Source organism: Rana temporaria, chromosome 11, assembly GCF_905171775.1.
Source record: "Rana temporaria chromosome 11, aRanTem1.1, whole genome shotgun sequence".
NCBI lineage: Eukaryota > Metazoa > Chordata > Amphibia > Anura > Ranidae > Rana > Rana temporaria.
This window is the reverse complement of record NC_053499.1, coordinates 132,530,941-132,548,514: the sequence shown is the minus strand read 5'-3', so window position 1 is coordinate 132,548,514 and position 17,574 is coordinate 132,530,941. Positions and strand designations below refer to the sequence as shown.

General features: G+C 45.1%; 1 protein-coding gene across 4 annotated transcripts in view; it reads right to left on the bottom strand.

The window, feature by feature from the left end:
- The window catches only part of LOC120917707 (c-Maf inducing protein), a 251,803-nt gene that overhangs the window by 50,811 nt on the left and 183,418 nt on the right, over positions 1-17,574 (bottom strand). The gene's annotated exons all lie outside the window — the stretch shown is intronic.

Below are 17,574 nucleotides of genomic sequence, written 5' to 3'. Positions count from 1 at the left end.
GTTTTTTTCACCTTAATGCATAGGATGCATTAAGGTGAAAAAACATTTACCTTTACAGCCCCTTTAACCACTTGAGGACTGCCGCACGCCGATATACGTCGGCAGAATGGCACAGCTGGGCACAAGGGCGTACAGGTACGTCCCCTTTAAGAACCCAGTCGTGGGTCGTGAGTGCTTGCGACCCGGTCCGTAGCTCCGTGACCACGCCTGCGGGACCCGTGGACCCAATCGCCGCCGGTGTCCCGCGATCGGGTTACAGAGCTGAAGAACGGGGAGAGGTGAGTGTAAACAGACCTTTCCTCGTTCTTCTCTGTGGCTTGTCAGTGATCGTCTGTTCCCTGTCATAGGGAACGACGATCAGTGACGTCACATGCCCAGCCACGCCCCCCTACAGTAAGAATCACACACTAGGGCACCTTTAACCCCTACAGCCCCCCTAGTGGTTAACCCCTTTACTGCCATTGTCATTTTCACAGTAATCAGTGCATTTTTATAGCATTGGTCGCTGTATCAATGACAATGGTCCCAAAAATGTGTCAAAAGTGTCCGATATACTACATTGCTAAAAGTACTGGGACGCCTGTCTTTACTGGCATATGAACTTTAACTTGAACTTCAATCAAGCATTGCTCAAGGAACATCTAGCATCCTCCAAAGAACATTCATTGAGAAGGGCTGCCTTGTATCATATACAGGATCTGCTTAAATCCAGCCCGCCAGGCCATTTCATGTGGCCCTTGCTCCCAGGGCTTTATTTCAGCCGGGACATGGTGGAACTTTCTTCCACCACCTCCAGCTCTCGCCCTCCACTCCCCGCTCACCACTGTCACTTATAAACAGAGAAGCCTTCTGTGTTTATAAAAACCGCTCTCCTCTCGGCAGCTCTCAGACCCCTGCCTGCCCTGCACTCATTGCGGGAACAAGAAAGATGCAGATGCTGCATGGGATGGGGCAACACATGGTAATCTGGACTGTGATCCCCATCTGTGCCTGTGTGCACATATTTCGACCAATGATCTCCCTGCAAATGAGAGAGGTAGAGCTGCCTACACTGACTGGTACTAGAGCTGGGCCGGGTAGGTTAGAAGCTTTTGGGGTAGTGGGGATGAGGGCTGTGGAGGGAGATGTGTGCATAGGTGAAGGATTGGGTAGTGGTGCAGAGGTCAGAGCCGAGGTGAGATGGAAGTGAGATGTGGACAGCCAGAGAAATATCTGAACCCTGCACACTGTGCATAGCTCACCTCTAAACCGTAAACTCTGTTTATAGCGTAGTCCTCAGCCCTGCACTCTGTACACAGCACACGCCTGAACTCTGCACACAGCGCAACTTTGCACTCTGTGTATCACACTCCTGAACTCTGCATTCTGTACATAGGGCACCCTAAACTCTGCACTCTGTGCACAGCATACCCCTGAACTCTGCACACAGTGCAATGTTGCACTCTACGTATTGCACCCCTGAACGCTGCATTCCGTACATAGGGGAACCCTTGAGCTCTGCACTATGCTTGAAACTGCACTCATATATAGAGAGCACCCCTGAACCCTGTACTTGGTATACTCCTGAACTCTGCACTATGTACATAATGCACCCAAAAACTCTGCAATCTGTGCATAGAGCACCCCTGAAACGGCACTCTGTACATTTCGCAACCTTAAACTCCGCACATAGCGCGCTCCTAGTATTTCCACTTTAAGATGTTCCTACTGTTAGGACAATTTGGCCACACCCTCCGTTTGATGCGGTTCAGTAGGGGGCGTGGTTAAGTTCCTGCACCTATTTTCTGAGGAAAAAAAGCCCTGCATAAATTGATATAGTCTTACAGATTCAACCCGCCCTTTGAGGGCAACCATAGTGCCGATGTGGCACGTGATGAAATTGAGTTTCACGCCCCTAAGCTATGATATGCAACTGAAGAAAAAAGTGTTACCAAAGTGTAAGAGAGACACAAATTTTGGAAAAGCTGAAAGAGCCGTGAAGCAGAAAGAGTTGCACGCTATCTAAAGGTATAATAGGGGTTATGTTGTGTGGACATTTTATATACAAACTGTGCTTAGCAAAGCTGTTCTTTAGCCAAGCACAGTCTTTGTCTACTGGGAAAAAAAGCTTCCATGGAAGTTTTATTAACAGCATCTGAAACTTTTTCACATATAATAAGGGCCCATTCATGCCAAAGCTGAAAAAGAATTGGATTTTTGCATTTGACTGCGCATAATGGAAAAAATAAACTGGTCAGTAACTATCTCAGGGTCACAAGTTCACATTCTGGGCTTCAAACTACGATGAAAAATATATATATATATTAAATGGTGTGTAATTCCTATCAGGTGGACTCAATTCTTAAAAATGCCATAAATCATAAAATGCCTTCAATGCACTGTAAAAAGCATGTGTGCACAACCCTAAGACCCCCCCCCCTCCCAAAACGCAAAAAATAAAAATTCCCTAGGAAGCTCCTGCTCAGAATGTTCCATATTGCGTCTGCTAGTAACAAAAATGTAATAAAAAAGGAAAATATATTTGCAGTTTACCGGTCGGCAGATATGACGCCGTGCTACTCGCGCATGCGCAGTACAGAACCGGGCAGTGAAGCCGCAACGCTTCACTTCCCGATTCCCTAACCCAGGATGGCGGCGGGGGCAGCCGAGAGACGAGCGATTGCTCGTCTTCTGCTGCCGACATCACGGGCGCGCTGGACAGGTAAGTGTCCATAGTTTAAAAGTCAGCAGCTGCAGCATTTGTAGCCGCTGGCTTTTAAAAAAAAAAATGTGGGCGGAACCTCCGCTTTAATATAACAAAAAGAAATATGAACTCTCTAGGCTCTTTATGGCAGCTTTCAGTTGAGCGCAAAACGAATGAAAAAGGTAAAAATCTATACTGTATGTGCAAATCATTTGCCTGGACTTACCGTATATACATAGGCGTGCGCACAGGGTGTGCCAGGGCACACCCTAATCACCCTGTGTGGTGCAGATTGCATCAAAATATACTGCGTTAAACATGCAGTAACGCACAGAAAAATACAGCATTAAATGGCACATAACACAACGAAATATACAACGTTAAACGTGCACTAATGCACAGAAATATGCTGCATCAAACGTGCAGTAACACACTGGAATATACTGCTATAAACATGCAGTAATGCACAGAAATACACCAAAGCTCCCTAATGGGGCTCCTAAAACAAAATAAATATATAATAAAAATAAAAAACTACTAACACTGTCCACTGCCCTACTGACACCAATCTCTGCCCTACTAACACCGTCCACCGCTCTGCTGACACCATCAGTATACTGTATATACACATGCAAATAGGTTTGAGCTTTGGGGTGCACACCCTAATGCAATAGGCTGCGCACACCTATGCGTATATACTTGAGTAGAAGCCGACCCGAATATAAGCGGAGGCACCTAATTTTACCACAAAAAAACTGTGAAAACTTATTGACCCGAGTATAAGCCTAGGGTGTCCATCTGCATGCCTCACTGTGCCCCACTGTGTCCATGTGCATGCCTCACTGTGTCCATGCCTCACTGTGCCCATGCCTAGACTCACGTTTAACATGGGAATATATAGAAGGGGTGTCTGGGATTGCATACTTATAGAGGATAACTGGGGCTACATGTGTGCCAAGTTTCGGGTCCAGGGGACCTAGGGACGGACGGTACCGCGTCCCCAATTTACTGGAGAAATTACCATTTAACATGGGAGTCTATGGAAGGGGGTGCCGACTTTGAAAAATCGGTACTCTTTGGTCGTATTTCCCCCGGACAACAAACTTTGCACACGTGTAGAGGAAGAGTGGGGCTACATGTGTGCCAGTACCGGGTCCCCAAAGTCCGAGAGATCAGGCGCAAAAAGGTGACTCGAGTATAAGCCGAGGGGGGCATTTCCAGCACAAAAAAATGTGCTGAAAAACTCGCCTTAGGCCTCGTACACACGACGGGACAAATCCGATGAAAACGGTCCGCGTTTTCCTGTTTTGTGGGATACGTTCCCTTTTATCTATCTCACTTCTGTATTCACGGAATCCAAGGAGTGCAGCGCCTGTGCTTCAAAGGAAAGCCAGTCAAGTTAATCCTATTAGCTGATTATTGGGCAGGAGAAGAATGCCAAATACTACTGTGTTCTCTTCCATTTCATAATCTTGCAGCCATTAAGGCTTTCTGGTGCCCAAGAGATTAACCATTTATCTGTGTTTGTCTTTAAATCAAATGATTTCCCAAGCTTCCTTATTGGGCGTTTAATATAATGGGCACCATCTCTGACCAATAGGGATGCAAAGGAGGTGGGATCAAGCTTGAATATAAAAAGGGAAAGTCATGATTTGCATTGAATTTCAACTGCTTCTATGTTTGGATATAATGATTGCGTTTTTAACCACTTGCTTACTGGGCACATACCCCCCTCCTGCCCAGGCGAAATTTCAGCTTTCAGCACTGCCACGCTTTGAATGACAATTGCGTGGGCGTGCAACGTGACTCCCAAACAAAATTGACGTCCTTTTATACCCACAAATAGAGCTTTTTATTTTTTGGTTTTTATTTTTTGCGCTATGAACAAAAATAGAGCGACAATTTTGGAAAAAAAACACAATATTTTTTACTTTTTGCTATAATAAATATCCAATATTTTTTTTAAAAACAATTTTTTTTTCCTCAGTTGAGGCCGATACGTATTCTTCTACATATTTTTGTCATTAGTGCAGTGACGGTGCATTTTTTTTTAGCACTGATGTATTGGTGTCACTGGTTCCCAAAAAAAGTGTCAAAAATGTCAGTTAGGCGTCTGATTTGTCTGCCTCAATGTCACAGTCCCACTAAAAATCACTGATCACCGCCATTACTAATGCCCTTAAAGCGGTAGTTCCCCCTCAAAAAAAAATTTAAGATTAGATTGATGCTCATTTTGTCTAGGGGAATCGGCTAGTTTTTTTAAAAACGAAGCAGTACTTACCGTTTTAGAGATACATCTTCTCCGCCGCTTCCGGGTATGGTCTTCGGCACTGGGCGTTCCTTCTTGATTGACAGGCTTCAGACGGTCGCATCTATCGCGTCACGATTTTCCGAAAGTAGCCGAACGTCGGTGCGCAGGCGCAGTATAGACGTTCGGCTTCTTTCGGCTACTCGTGACGCGATAGATGCGACCGTCGGAAGGCTGTCGGAAGACTGTCAATCAAAATAGGAACGCCCGCTCCCGAAGACCATACCCATAGAGCATCAATCTATGGGTAACATTTTTTATATGGGTGAACTCCCGCTTTAAATCTATCGCATAGTTTGTAGATGTTATAACTGTGCAAATCAATCAATGTACCCTAATTGGGATTTTTTTTTACCAAAAACATGTAGCAAAATACATACTGGCCTAAATTGATGAAAAAATTTGATTTTCTTATTGCAGAAAGTAAAAAAAAAAATTTATTTTTTCAAAGTTGCCAGTATTATTTTTGTATATAGTGCACAACACACACACACAAAAAAAAAGCAGAGGTCATCAAATACCACCAAAAGAATGTATTTTTTGGGGTACAGCGTCACATGACCGCGCAATTGTCAGTTAAAGTGACGCAGTGCAGCATCGCAAAAAATTGCCTGGTCCGGAGGGGTTGGTGGTGAACCTTTCCGGAGCTGAAATGGTTAAAGCGGAGCTCCACCCTAAAGTAGAACTTCCGCTCATCGGATTCCTCCCCCCCTCCGGTGCCACAATTGGCACCTTTCGGGGGGGCAGGGGGACAGGATACGCGTCTTTGACAGGTATCCTTTCCCACTTCCGGGAGTCCGGCCGCAGCCGTGACGTCACCACGGGGCTCCCTTCTCCTCATCCCCTGGCCGCCGGGCTAATAGGAGAGAAGAGCGGGGCCTCGCACATGCGCAGTAGGGTTCCCGGCGTGAAGCCGAAAAGGCTACACTGCCGGGTTCCCTTACCCGCAATGGCGGCGGCAGTGTAGCCTTTTCGGCTTCACGCCGGGAACCCTACTGCCAACGTCGCTGGACTCCAGGCCAGGCAAGTGTCCATTTATTAAAAGCCAGCAGCTGCAGTCTGTGTAGCTGCTGGCTTTTAATTATTTATTTTTTCCCCGGACCTCCTCTTTGGCCACTTAAGACCCGGACCAAAATGCAGGTAAAGGACCAGGCCCCTTTTTGCGATTCGGCACTGTGTCGATTTAACTGTCAATTGCGCGGTCGTGCGACGTGGCTCCCAAACAAAATTGGCGTTCTTTTTTTTCTCACAAATAGAGATTTCTTTTGGTGGTATTTGGTCACCTCTGCAGTTTTTTTTTTGCGCTATAAACAAAAATAGAGCGACAATTTTGAAAAAAAAATGAATATTTTTTACTTGTTGCTGTAATAAATATCCCCCAAAAATATATATAAAACATTTTTTTTCCTCAGTTTAGGCCGATACGTATTCTTCTACCTATTTTTAGTAAAAAAAAAACTCAATAAGCGTTTATCGATTGGTTTACGCAAAATGTATAGCGTTTACAAAATAGGGGATAGTTTTATTGCATTTTCATTAATTTTTTATTTTTTTTTACTACTAATGGCGGCGATCAGCGATTTTTTTCGTGACTGCGACATTATGGCGGACACTTTGGACAATTTTGAAACATTTTTGGGACCACTGTCCCGCGAGTCCCGCGGCCGTGGAGCTTCGGACCGGGTCGCGGGTGCGCGCCTGCGACCCACGGCTGGGCATTTAACAATCACATACAGGTACGCGATTGTGCCCAGCCGTGCCATTCTGCCGACGTATATCGGCGTTAGGTGGTCCTTAAGTGGTTAAAAGGTAAAATGGCAAACGTTTTCCCTTTTTTGGTTGACATTTTCTTGCAAAGCCTGAAAAAGTATTTGACCACATTTGAAACACGGATTAGAACGGCTTCATACATTTAATAAATCCCCATTGTGTTGGGGCCTCAGTTACGACTGGGAAAGTTCCCAGACAAAACATTTGCGATGAGCTCAGTCTTGGGAGAGAGAGAATAGCCGGCAATCTAACCAAAGCAGACTTAAACTTTCCAATAGTCCCCAGGACAATCCCGCGGCATCAAGGCCTGCTAGACCTTTCCGTGTCACAAAAATTTCTGGCAAGGTTGACTCAAAGCTCTTTCCCAATAATGAATAATAGAGATGTCCGATTTCTCAACAGGGATCAAGCAAAAGAATGTGGAAGATGTATTATTTTTATCTACTTATCTAAAGTATCTACAATACAAAATGAAAACAGATTGCGCTCAAGGTCCTGGTTCGCCAATAGAAAGGGCCTGGCTTTAAGTAATTGTCTGATTTCCCATCACATACCAACGGTAGAAAGTAGGGCTGCACCGATACCGCTATCAGTACCAATGCTAAGCACTCGTACTCGTGTAAATGCTACAATCCCAAAACCGATTTCAGTCCATACGTAATGAATAGGCTTAAACCACACTGCAAAGAATCGCATATGATTTGAACAGGAATGTGTTGCGATTCCTGTCTGAATAATTTCTCGTAAATTAGGGGTGAGATACCATACATGCACACTCTATTTGGTTTCCATTGGCATCATCCTTCACATATACAGGTATGTAAACAAAATAGGAACTTTATATATGCCCATGAGATCCGCTCTCAAACACGAATGTATAAAAATACAAATGTCATATAGTAAAACCAGCAATTAAAACCTCTACAAAAAAGGAACCTTCCAACAGTTACAGAGCTTGTTGGTTTTGTAGATTAATGAGTCAATTCACAGTTGGTTAACGCATTTCACAGGAGCCCCCCGCTTCCTCAGGACCATGTGTGTTACATCAATTGTTCAATTGCTCCGATTCAATTACAAAGGTAAAGATATAAAAGAGTTGTAAAGTCAGATTTGTTTTATCTTAAAGCAGAGGTTCACCGGTAAAATGCTGTTTTTACCCTTAGATGGATGCTCATTTAGTCTAGGGGAATCGGCTAGTTGTTTTAAAATCCGAGCAGTACTTACCTTTTTAGAGAGTGATCTTCTCCGCCACTTCCGGGTATGGGCTGCGGGACTGGGCGTTCCTTCTTGATTGACAGTCTTCCGACAGGCTTCCGACGGTCGCATCCATTGCGTCACGATTTTCCGAAAGTAGCCGAACGTCGGTGCGCAGGCGCAGTATAGAGCCGCACCGACGTTCGGCTTCTTTCGGTTACTCGTGACGTGATGGATGCGACCGTCGGAAGCCTTTCGGAAGACTCTCAATCAAGAAGGAACGCCCAGTCCCGAAGACCTATACCCGGAAGTGGCGGAGAAGATCGCCCTCTACAACGGTAAGCAATGCTCGGATTTTAAAACAACAAGCCGATTCCCCTAGACTAAATGAGCATCCATCTAAGGGAATCGAAGTTAAAAAAAACATTTATGGGTGAACTCCCGCTTTAATGCATTCTATGCATTAAAGTGGATGTAAACTCACTCTCATCCTTTCTAAACTACTGCCATAGTGCTGATCTATAAGGATATAGATGCCTCCTGCATGTATCCTTACCTGTCAAATGTCTCCCCTCTGTCTGTTATAAGAACTGAAAAACTGCAGATTCTGTGGGTGGGTCTGTTGTCTGGAGCTCGGTGGGTGGAGTCGTGATGTCAGTACACTCCCCTTGTCAACACACATTTTCTCCTGTGTATTCCTTACACTAAATTCTGCTATGATCACCAACATCCAGTAAAAAATCCAGAAAAGTAAAAACATGACTTCAGAAAAGGAGTGGTGGTGGGAATTAAAAAATAATACCTGTCTCAGGCTAGTGCACGAGATATGTAAATAACCTGTCACTCAAAGCAAGGGGGAGGATTTGACAAAGTTTTTCTCCGTTTGTCAAGATTTATCTCACTGAACAATAAAAGGGGTTTGTTTAGAGCTGGATTAACTCTGTGTGGCAAGACTGGGCACAGATGATAGGAAGACGTATACTCTAAATTGTGCCAGCAAAAAAAAAAATCGAGTTTACATCCACTTTAAGATAAAAAGTCTTCTGTGTGCAGCAGCCACCCTCAGCTCCCCTAATACTTACCTGAGGTCCCTTATTGTCCAACGATGTCCATGATTGTCTCAGCTGACCGAGATTCTCCCTCCCGATTGGCTGAGACACAGCAGCAGCGTCATTGGCGCCTACTGCTGTCAATCACAATCAGTTAGCCAGTCAGGACAGAGAGGGGCGGGGCTCGGTGTCTGAATGGAGCTGTGACTCGGGTGCCCCCATAGCAAGCTGCTTGCTGTGGGAGCACTCAGCAGGATGGAGGGGCCAGGAGCACCGAAGAGGGACCCGAGAGGAGGAGGATCTGGTCTGCTCTGTGCAAATCTACTGCAAAAAGCAGGTAAGTACAACATGTTTGTAAAAAAGTAAAACATGTAATTAATAAAATAATTTAAAACGCCCCTGTCCCTGGTAGCTCGTGCACAGAAGCGAACAAACACACGCAAGTCCCGCCCACTAAGGATGAGCTCCAGTGTGTTTGCATGGTACACGTGCAGAGCCCGCCAGGAAGTGAGCACGGCGCTGCGCTAATCACAGCCAGGGAGACATTGTCTCGATGCTCGGCTGCAGAGATCGGGAAATGTCTCCCTGGCTGTGATTAGCGCAGAGCAGTGCAGACTTACTGGCGAACACGCTGGAGCTCATACTTACCGCCCACATATGTAAACGCCGAGGTATCACTGCGTGCGTTAGCGTGCAAGCAACAACTCTAGCACTAGCCCTCCTCTGCAACTCTAAACTGGTAACCTGTAAAAAAAAGTGCCACTTTAATAGCATAGCACCTTTATATATAGAATCTATTAGCTGGATTCAGAGAGACAGGCATAACTTTGAGGCGGCGTAGCGTATCGCATATACGCTACGCCGCCGTAAGTCAGAGAGGCAAGTGCAGTATTCACAAAGCACTTCCCTCCTAAGTTACGGCGGCGTAGCGTAAATGGGCCGGCCTAAGCGCGCCTAATTCAAATGTGGAACAGGGGGGCGTGTTTTATGTAAGCGACTAGTGACCCGTCGTGACTGACGTTTTTAACGAACGGCGCATGCTCCGTTCGTGGACATATCCCAGTGTGCATTGCTCCAAAGTACGCCGCAAGGACGTATTGGTTTCGACGTGAACGTAAATTACGTCCAGCCCCATTCACGGACGACATACGCAAACGATGGAAAATTTTCAAATTTCGACGCGGGAACGACGGCCATACTTAACATTGGCTAGGCCAGCTATTTGTTCGACTAACTTTACGCCGGAAAAAGCCTTACGTAAACTACGTAAAAAAAATGTACGTTTCTGAATCGGCGTATCTAGCTCATTTGCATTTTCTACGCCGAACTCAATGGAAGCGCCACCTAGCGGCCAGCGTAAATATGCACCCTAAGATACGACCGCGTAGGAGACTTACGCCGCTCATATCTTGGCCTAATTTAAGCGTATCTGGTTTCCAGAATACGCTTAAATTTACGACGGCGTAGATTCAGAGTTACGACGGCGTATCTACTGATACGCCGGCGTAACTGTATCTGAATCTAGCTATATATCTACATTCTTATCTTTCAAATATGGATTTTTTTCATTTCAGAATTGAATGGATCCAATACTGTTTGAGATGACTGGAAGCGCGGTTTCTGCCCTTGACCTCCATCTCATATCACTAATGTTTCCTGTTCCTCCCTTTGAAAAACGAAAAAACAGATTTAACCATAAAATGTACATTATCCGTCTGACTATCAGCCATGACTCAGTCAGTTTCTATGGTTAGAGTTTTCTCTGGAAACAGCTATTTTTGGACAATAACGTATATTAGAAAAGGTTAGAACTTGCGTCAAACCTATTGATGAATAAGGAATTTTCAACGCCTTCCAGTCCAGCCTGCGCTATTCCAGTTTATTGACAGTATTTACTGCTGGTCGGAGCGGCAACATAAAAAATCATGTCGCCCTGAATGCCTTGGAAATCACTGGCCCAGATTCAAGAAGCACTTGCGCCCGCGCAACCATAGGTTACGCAGCGCAAGTGCTTACTTGCTCCGGTGTAACGAGTGCTCCCGATTCAGGAACCTCGTTACACCGACTGCAGGCTAAAATCTGCGCGGCATAAGGCTCTTATGCCTCGCAGATTTTAGGCTGCATTCTTGCGGGGGGCCGCTAGGGGGCGCTCCCATTGTGTATCAGCGTGTAGTATGCAAATTGCATACTACCACTGATTCACAAGCTTGCGCGGGCCCCGCGCAAGCCAGGTACGGAGTTTCCGTACGGCTACTTTTAGCGCAAGGCTGCCCCTTCTAATAGTAGGGGCAGCCAATGCTAAAGTATAGCCGGCCTTCCCGCGCCGTGAAATTTGAATTTCACGGCGTTTGCGTAAGTGAAACGTGAATGGCGCTGGATGCCATTCACGTTCACTTAGAAGCAAATGACGTCCTTGCGACGTCATTTGCCGCAATGCACGTCGGGAAATTTTCCCGACGGAGCATGCGCTGTACGCTCGGCGCGGGAGCGCGCCTAATTTAAATGATTCCTGCCCCCGGCGGGATCATTTAACTTGCGCGCGCTTACGCCGGGCAAATTTGCCGGCGCGCCCTCGCAATTCACGGAGCTACTGCTCCGTGAATCGAGGGCAGCGCAAAATATTTGCGGGGGCGCAGGGCAAAATCGTTGCCCTGCTCCCCCGCAAATATCGCGCAATTCTACTTGAATCTGGGCCACTGTCTATATATATCATATTTATATTTAACCTATAGCTACGTGCGGTTGCATAAGGCAGGTTAATAGCAGGGTGTTGTCGTTCCTGTAAAATGGAGGAATGATGGAGCAGGAGTGGTGACAAGCGGGTGTCTGTCTTCGGGAGCGATGTCTGGTGTCACTGGATAAACTAGTGTTCACAGAGTCCCAGAACAAGGAGATAATACGGTGCCTGCTCCCTGCACCACTCCCTTTGTACCTGGTCCTTAGGGTGACAGGTCTTTTTATTGCTGGTTCAGAAGGATAGAAGTATCAAAGTATCACGCTCATTATTCTGCTCACCCTCCCCTTAGCTTCAGTTCCCTTTTACTGGTGAATCATCGTGTGGTTGTGATTACTTAGAAGAAAAGAAGAAATGCATGTCTGCTTCAATGGATGATTACAGAAAAAACAACCCTTTGTGTACATGCGCGTTCCTTGTGTTTAAAGCGTATCTGACACATGAATAAGTTGTGGATAAACTCAAATACAAAGGAACACCACCAGTTCATTTCATATGGAACCATAACTTCTTAAATAATAGCTATGAACTATGACTGTGATGTCAAGGATTCCTAAATAAATAAAGTTAACCACACTTTGAATCCCATGCTTCCCTCTTATATATGAGAATTGGAAATCTCTGCAAAGTGAATTGGATTGAATAGTCACAGGGCCAGATTCAGAAAGATCAGCGGATCTTCCTGCTGGCATAACGGAACTAATTTACGTTACGTCGCCGCAAGTTTTTCAGGCAAGTGCTTGCCTGTAAAGTTACGGCGGCGTAGCGTAAATCCCCCGTCGGAATTCAAATTCGGCGGGTAGGGGGCGTGTATCATTTAAATGATGTGCGTCCCCCCTCCGAACGAACTGCGCATGCACCGGCCGCGACTGAATCCCAGTGCGCATGCTCCAAATGACATCGGCAAATCGTCATGCTTTCGACGTGAACGTAAATTACGTTCAGCCGTATTCGCGAACGACTTACGCAAACAACACAAACATTTCAAAACTCGGCACGGGAACGACGGCCATACTTAACATAGGATACGCCGCACATACCCCTTATATAGCAGGGGTAACTTTACGCCGGAAAAAGCCGAACGCAAACAAAGTAAAAAAAAAGCGCCGGGCGGTCGTTCGTTTCTGAATCGAAAAAAGCCAAACATGCGGAGATGTGAGTCGGCTCTATACGGCGCCTGCACTCTGCATGTTCGGCTTCTTTCAGAAACCCCGCAACTTGTGCGCGCCTACGCAATACGGGGGGCGGGGCCTTATCCGCCGGGGGGAACAGACGTCAATCATCTGGGCGACCTCCCAGATGACAATCCCCCTAGGCATAGAAACGCCTACTCCCGCGGGGAGAAGTAAATTGAAAAAATGGATTACAAGGTACATACAGCTTTAAAAAAATACAAATTGCGGACTGTACTTGTTACGAATATAAGGGAGTTGGTCAGATATACATGTTATTAGGGTGAACCTCCGCTTTAACCAGCCTAGCAGCTGCCTCGCCTATGGTTGGTGCCCTTTAATTTTTTTTTTTTACTTTAAAGTCCCAAGCTGCTCACACACTTTACAACCTATCTGTAGGATCTCATTACCAAAACTATATTTTAGGAGGGCCTTCGTCAACAATTCATTCTGTTTAGATTCAAACACACAGGGCCGGATTCAGATACAATGTTGTATCTGTCCGGCCCGCGTAACGTATCTCCGATACGTTACGCCGCTCTAACTTTGGGTGCAAGTTCTTTATTCAGAAAGAACTTGCGCCCTTAGTTACGGCGGCATAACGTATGTGTTGCGGCGTAAGCCCGCGTAATTCAAATGGGGATGTTGGGGGGCGTGTATTATTTAAATCTAACTTGACCCCGCGTTTTTGATGTATTATTTGAACGGCGCATGCGCCGTCCGTAAAATATCCCAGTGTGCATTGCTCTAAATGACGTCGCAAGGACGTCATTGCTTTCGACGTGAACGTAAATTACGTCCAGCCATATTCGCAAACGACGTAAAATTTCAAAACTCGGCGCGGGAACGACGGCCATACTTAACATTAGCTACCCCTCATATAGCAGGGGTAACTATACGCCGAAAAAAGCTGAACGCAAACAACGTAAAAAAAAAAAAGCGCCGGCCGGTCATTCGTTTCTAAATCGGCGTAAATCCTCATTTGCATATTCCTTGTGTAAAAATACGGAAGCGCCACCTAGCGGCCAGCCTGGAATTGCAGCCTAAGATCCGACGGTATAAGACACTTACACCTGTCGGATCTTAGGGATATCTATGCGTAGCCTGATTCTATGAATCAGGCGCATAGATACGACGGCCGGACTCAGAGATACGACGGCGTATCAGGAGATACGCCGTTGTATCTCTTTTCTGAATCCGGCCCACAGACTCTTCTACTACATGGTGGTTGTTAGATCTAAAGACTGTAAAGTCTATGTTTTTGCAGAGCAGATTTGACTCATTCTTGCCACCATTATTTACAACATCTTCATGGGAGATGATCTCTTATTTGTGAAGGCCTACTCATTAATATATACAGCATTTCCTTTTTAGTCATCTATGTGACACTATTACAAATGTAACACTAAACTCAATACATGACTTATTTTCGTTACATCTGTTCTATCCTCTCTGAATACAGACACATGCTAAGAGAAAGTGACAATGTATCCAAAGGATCGCACACAACCAGTTTTTTGGGATATATAAACATATACATATAAAGAAAAGCACTATAAATACTAAATTGATGTTGACAGTACTACAGAGCCCATCCCAGTTTTATGGGGACAATCATGGAGGTGCAGCAGCACTTCACAGAATAAGTAGAACTCATCATAAAACATTCCTTTTAGCTTTTGATGTCTAGCAAGATATTTATAGAAATGCTGGAAGAGCGGCAGTTGCTTCTACAAAACATTTAGCAAGAACAAGCTTTACAACATCTGTAGGACCTCATTACTGGAACAGTATAACAAAGGTTATGGATCTGTGCCAGGGTCTGGTAGGCTTACTGGGACCTGGAACCACCGAGGCAGGATCCACTAAGAAAATCCCTGCAACACAACTTTACTGGTATAAAGCAATTGTCCCTACCACCATAATCCTTCCCAAACCATCAGAGATCAAAGGGACGAGCTCTTTCCTGCAGTGATGTAAACATTCTCATTTTAGTGATCTTATAGATAGTGCCTGATATTAAAGTTCTCCTGAAGAAGCCTGTGAAACGGCGAAACATGTAGAGACCAAATCAGTTTGAACCATTTGTTTGTATATAAAGATCAATTTTAAATCTATTCTATGTAATCATCTTTAACCACTTGTCAACTGCCTGCCGTCAAAAGACAGCGGGAGGAAGACCCTCTTGTTCTGGGTGAAACCAATCCTCTGCTTTTAATATACTAAGTTAGACAGTTGAATTTGGCTTGCAATTTGGTTGGTAAGTTTGAGCCTGGTTATTACACTATACTACTTTATTTATTTACTTATACATACTGTTTGCATCAACATGCATCTCATTTAAAGTCCCAACCCTTTCTTTCTTTCTTGTTCTGGGTGGACGTCATAGGACGTTGTGCCTTTAAAAGCTACTAGGGGGCGCGCGCGCGCCCCGTGTCACTGGGGACCCGATGCGCGTGCCCGGCGGCTGCGATGGCCGCTGGGCACCCGCGATGGCCCAGTAACTGAGCAGGACAGTGGATCTGTGTGTGTAAACACACAGATCCACGTCCTGTCGGGGAGAGGGGACCGATGGTATGTCCCTTGTACCTGGCCTGCAGCTTAACCATGTATTTGCAAATGTGTGCAACCAATCCTCTGCTTTTAACATACACAGCTAGACAGTTGAATTTGGCTTGCTGTTTGAGTGGAAAGTGTGAGCCTGGTTATCACCAGGGATGGACTGGCCATAGGGACTACAGGGAGTTTCCCGGTGGGGCGATGGCTCAGTGGGCCGTTTTTTAAAACAGAGATGCTGCTTGGAGGACTTTTTCTAACGCCCTGGCAGCGCCCCAGTGTGAAAGCACTCAGGCTTTCACACTGGGACTGCAGCGGAAGCGTTTTTCAGTCGCTTTACAGGCGATATTTTTAGCCCAAAAGCGCCTAAAAAGCGCCTCAGTGTAAAAAGGGGTCCTACACTCACCCCCTCTCTTTTACACTCACTCTCTTTTTCTTACACTCACCCCCCTCTCTCACCCACCCCCTCTCACCCCCTTTCCCTCAACCCTCCCTCTCTCTCTCACCCTCTCATGATATACAATAATGGATGTAGGGGCCTTTTGGTGGGCGTGATTTTTCGGGGGGGGGGGTGGGGGCAGCATTTTATTGAATTAAAGTGGGCCGGTCTGGGTGAAGTCCAGGGCCAAATTTTTGTCCCAGTCCAGCCCTGGTTATCACTTATACACAACTTTATTTATACTTACTGTTTGCTTAAAAACGCATCTCATTCAAAGTCCCAAAAACTCCCCTTTCTTTTAGGGACAACCATCGGTCACCTCACCCAGTCACTGCCCTCCCCCCACAGTAAGAATCACTCCCTAGGGAATGCATTAACCCCTTGATCGCCCCCCTAGTGTTAACCCCTTCCCTGCCAGTCACATTTATACAGTAATCAATGCATTTTTATAGCACTGATCGCTGTATAAATGTGAATGGCCCCAAAAATGTGTCAAAAGTGTCCGATGTGTCCACCGCAATCACGATAAAAATCGCTGATCGCGGCCATTACTAGTAAAAAAAAAATAATAATAATAAAAATGCTATAAATTGATCCCCTAATTTTGTAGACCCTATAACTTTTACGCAAACCAATCAATATACGCTTATTGCGATTTTTCTTTACCAAAAATATGTAGAAGAATACGTATCGACCTAAACTGAGGAAAAAAATTGTTTTAAAAAAAATGGGTATTTATTATACCAAAAAGTAAAAAATAGTGTTTTTTTTCAAATTTGTCCCTCTTCTTTTGCTTATAGCGCAAGATCAAATACCACCAAAATAAAGCTCTATTTGTGGGGAAAATTTTTAAAAATGTTATCTGTGTACAGTGTTGCATGACATTTTTTTAATCTATTAAATTTATATTTTTTTGTATTTCTTGCTCCTTAAAAGTCCCACAAAATAATCCTTCTTTATATGGTCAACATGATGACATCATCACCGCATCAACAAAGGCCCAAGCATTCCTGTACCAAGATCTGCGTGCCAATACCAAAAGTGTATTAAGACGATAACTAGCAGATTATCTTTATCTACTATAATGATGCATCTACAATTAGGATTTAAAGAAAAGGAACTGCTACACACACTTTTGGGGATTTAGATCTGTGATACATGGATACTTTCAGTTTTAAGATGGCATTGCTGTCTTTGAATATAGAAAAAAATATATATTTTTAGTTCTTATAACATTAAAGGGTTAGTTGGGCTTTTTTTTTAAAATCATAATTACCTAGGTGGATGCAGCACCGGTTTAATGCTGCCTCTGTCCCCCGCTGGCTCTAACACAGAGCGATCAAAGACCGCTGATCGCTCTGTTCTCAGAGCTCCGCAAGCAGAGAGCTGGTGATGGTCAGTCACCGCTCTCTGCTCCCCCCTCTCATTGGAGCACTGGGCTGTGGAGGGGGTGGGAGTGGCCAGCTCCAACTCATTGGGGGATCCCGACTTTATTGTCCTGATCTTGGCTGAGCCTGAAAATGGGTCACAGGAGTACAGAACGGCCTGAACTTCTGTGATTCACAGGAGAAGTACAGCCAAACCAGCGTTGGCTGTACTTCTTTAAAATTCAAACAATGACCGAAAAGAAGTAGAAGAAGAATAGAGAAGGATCACCACGTGACCGTGG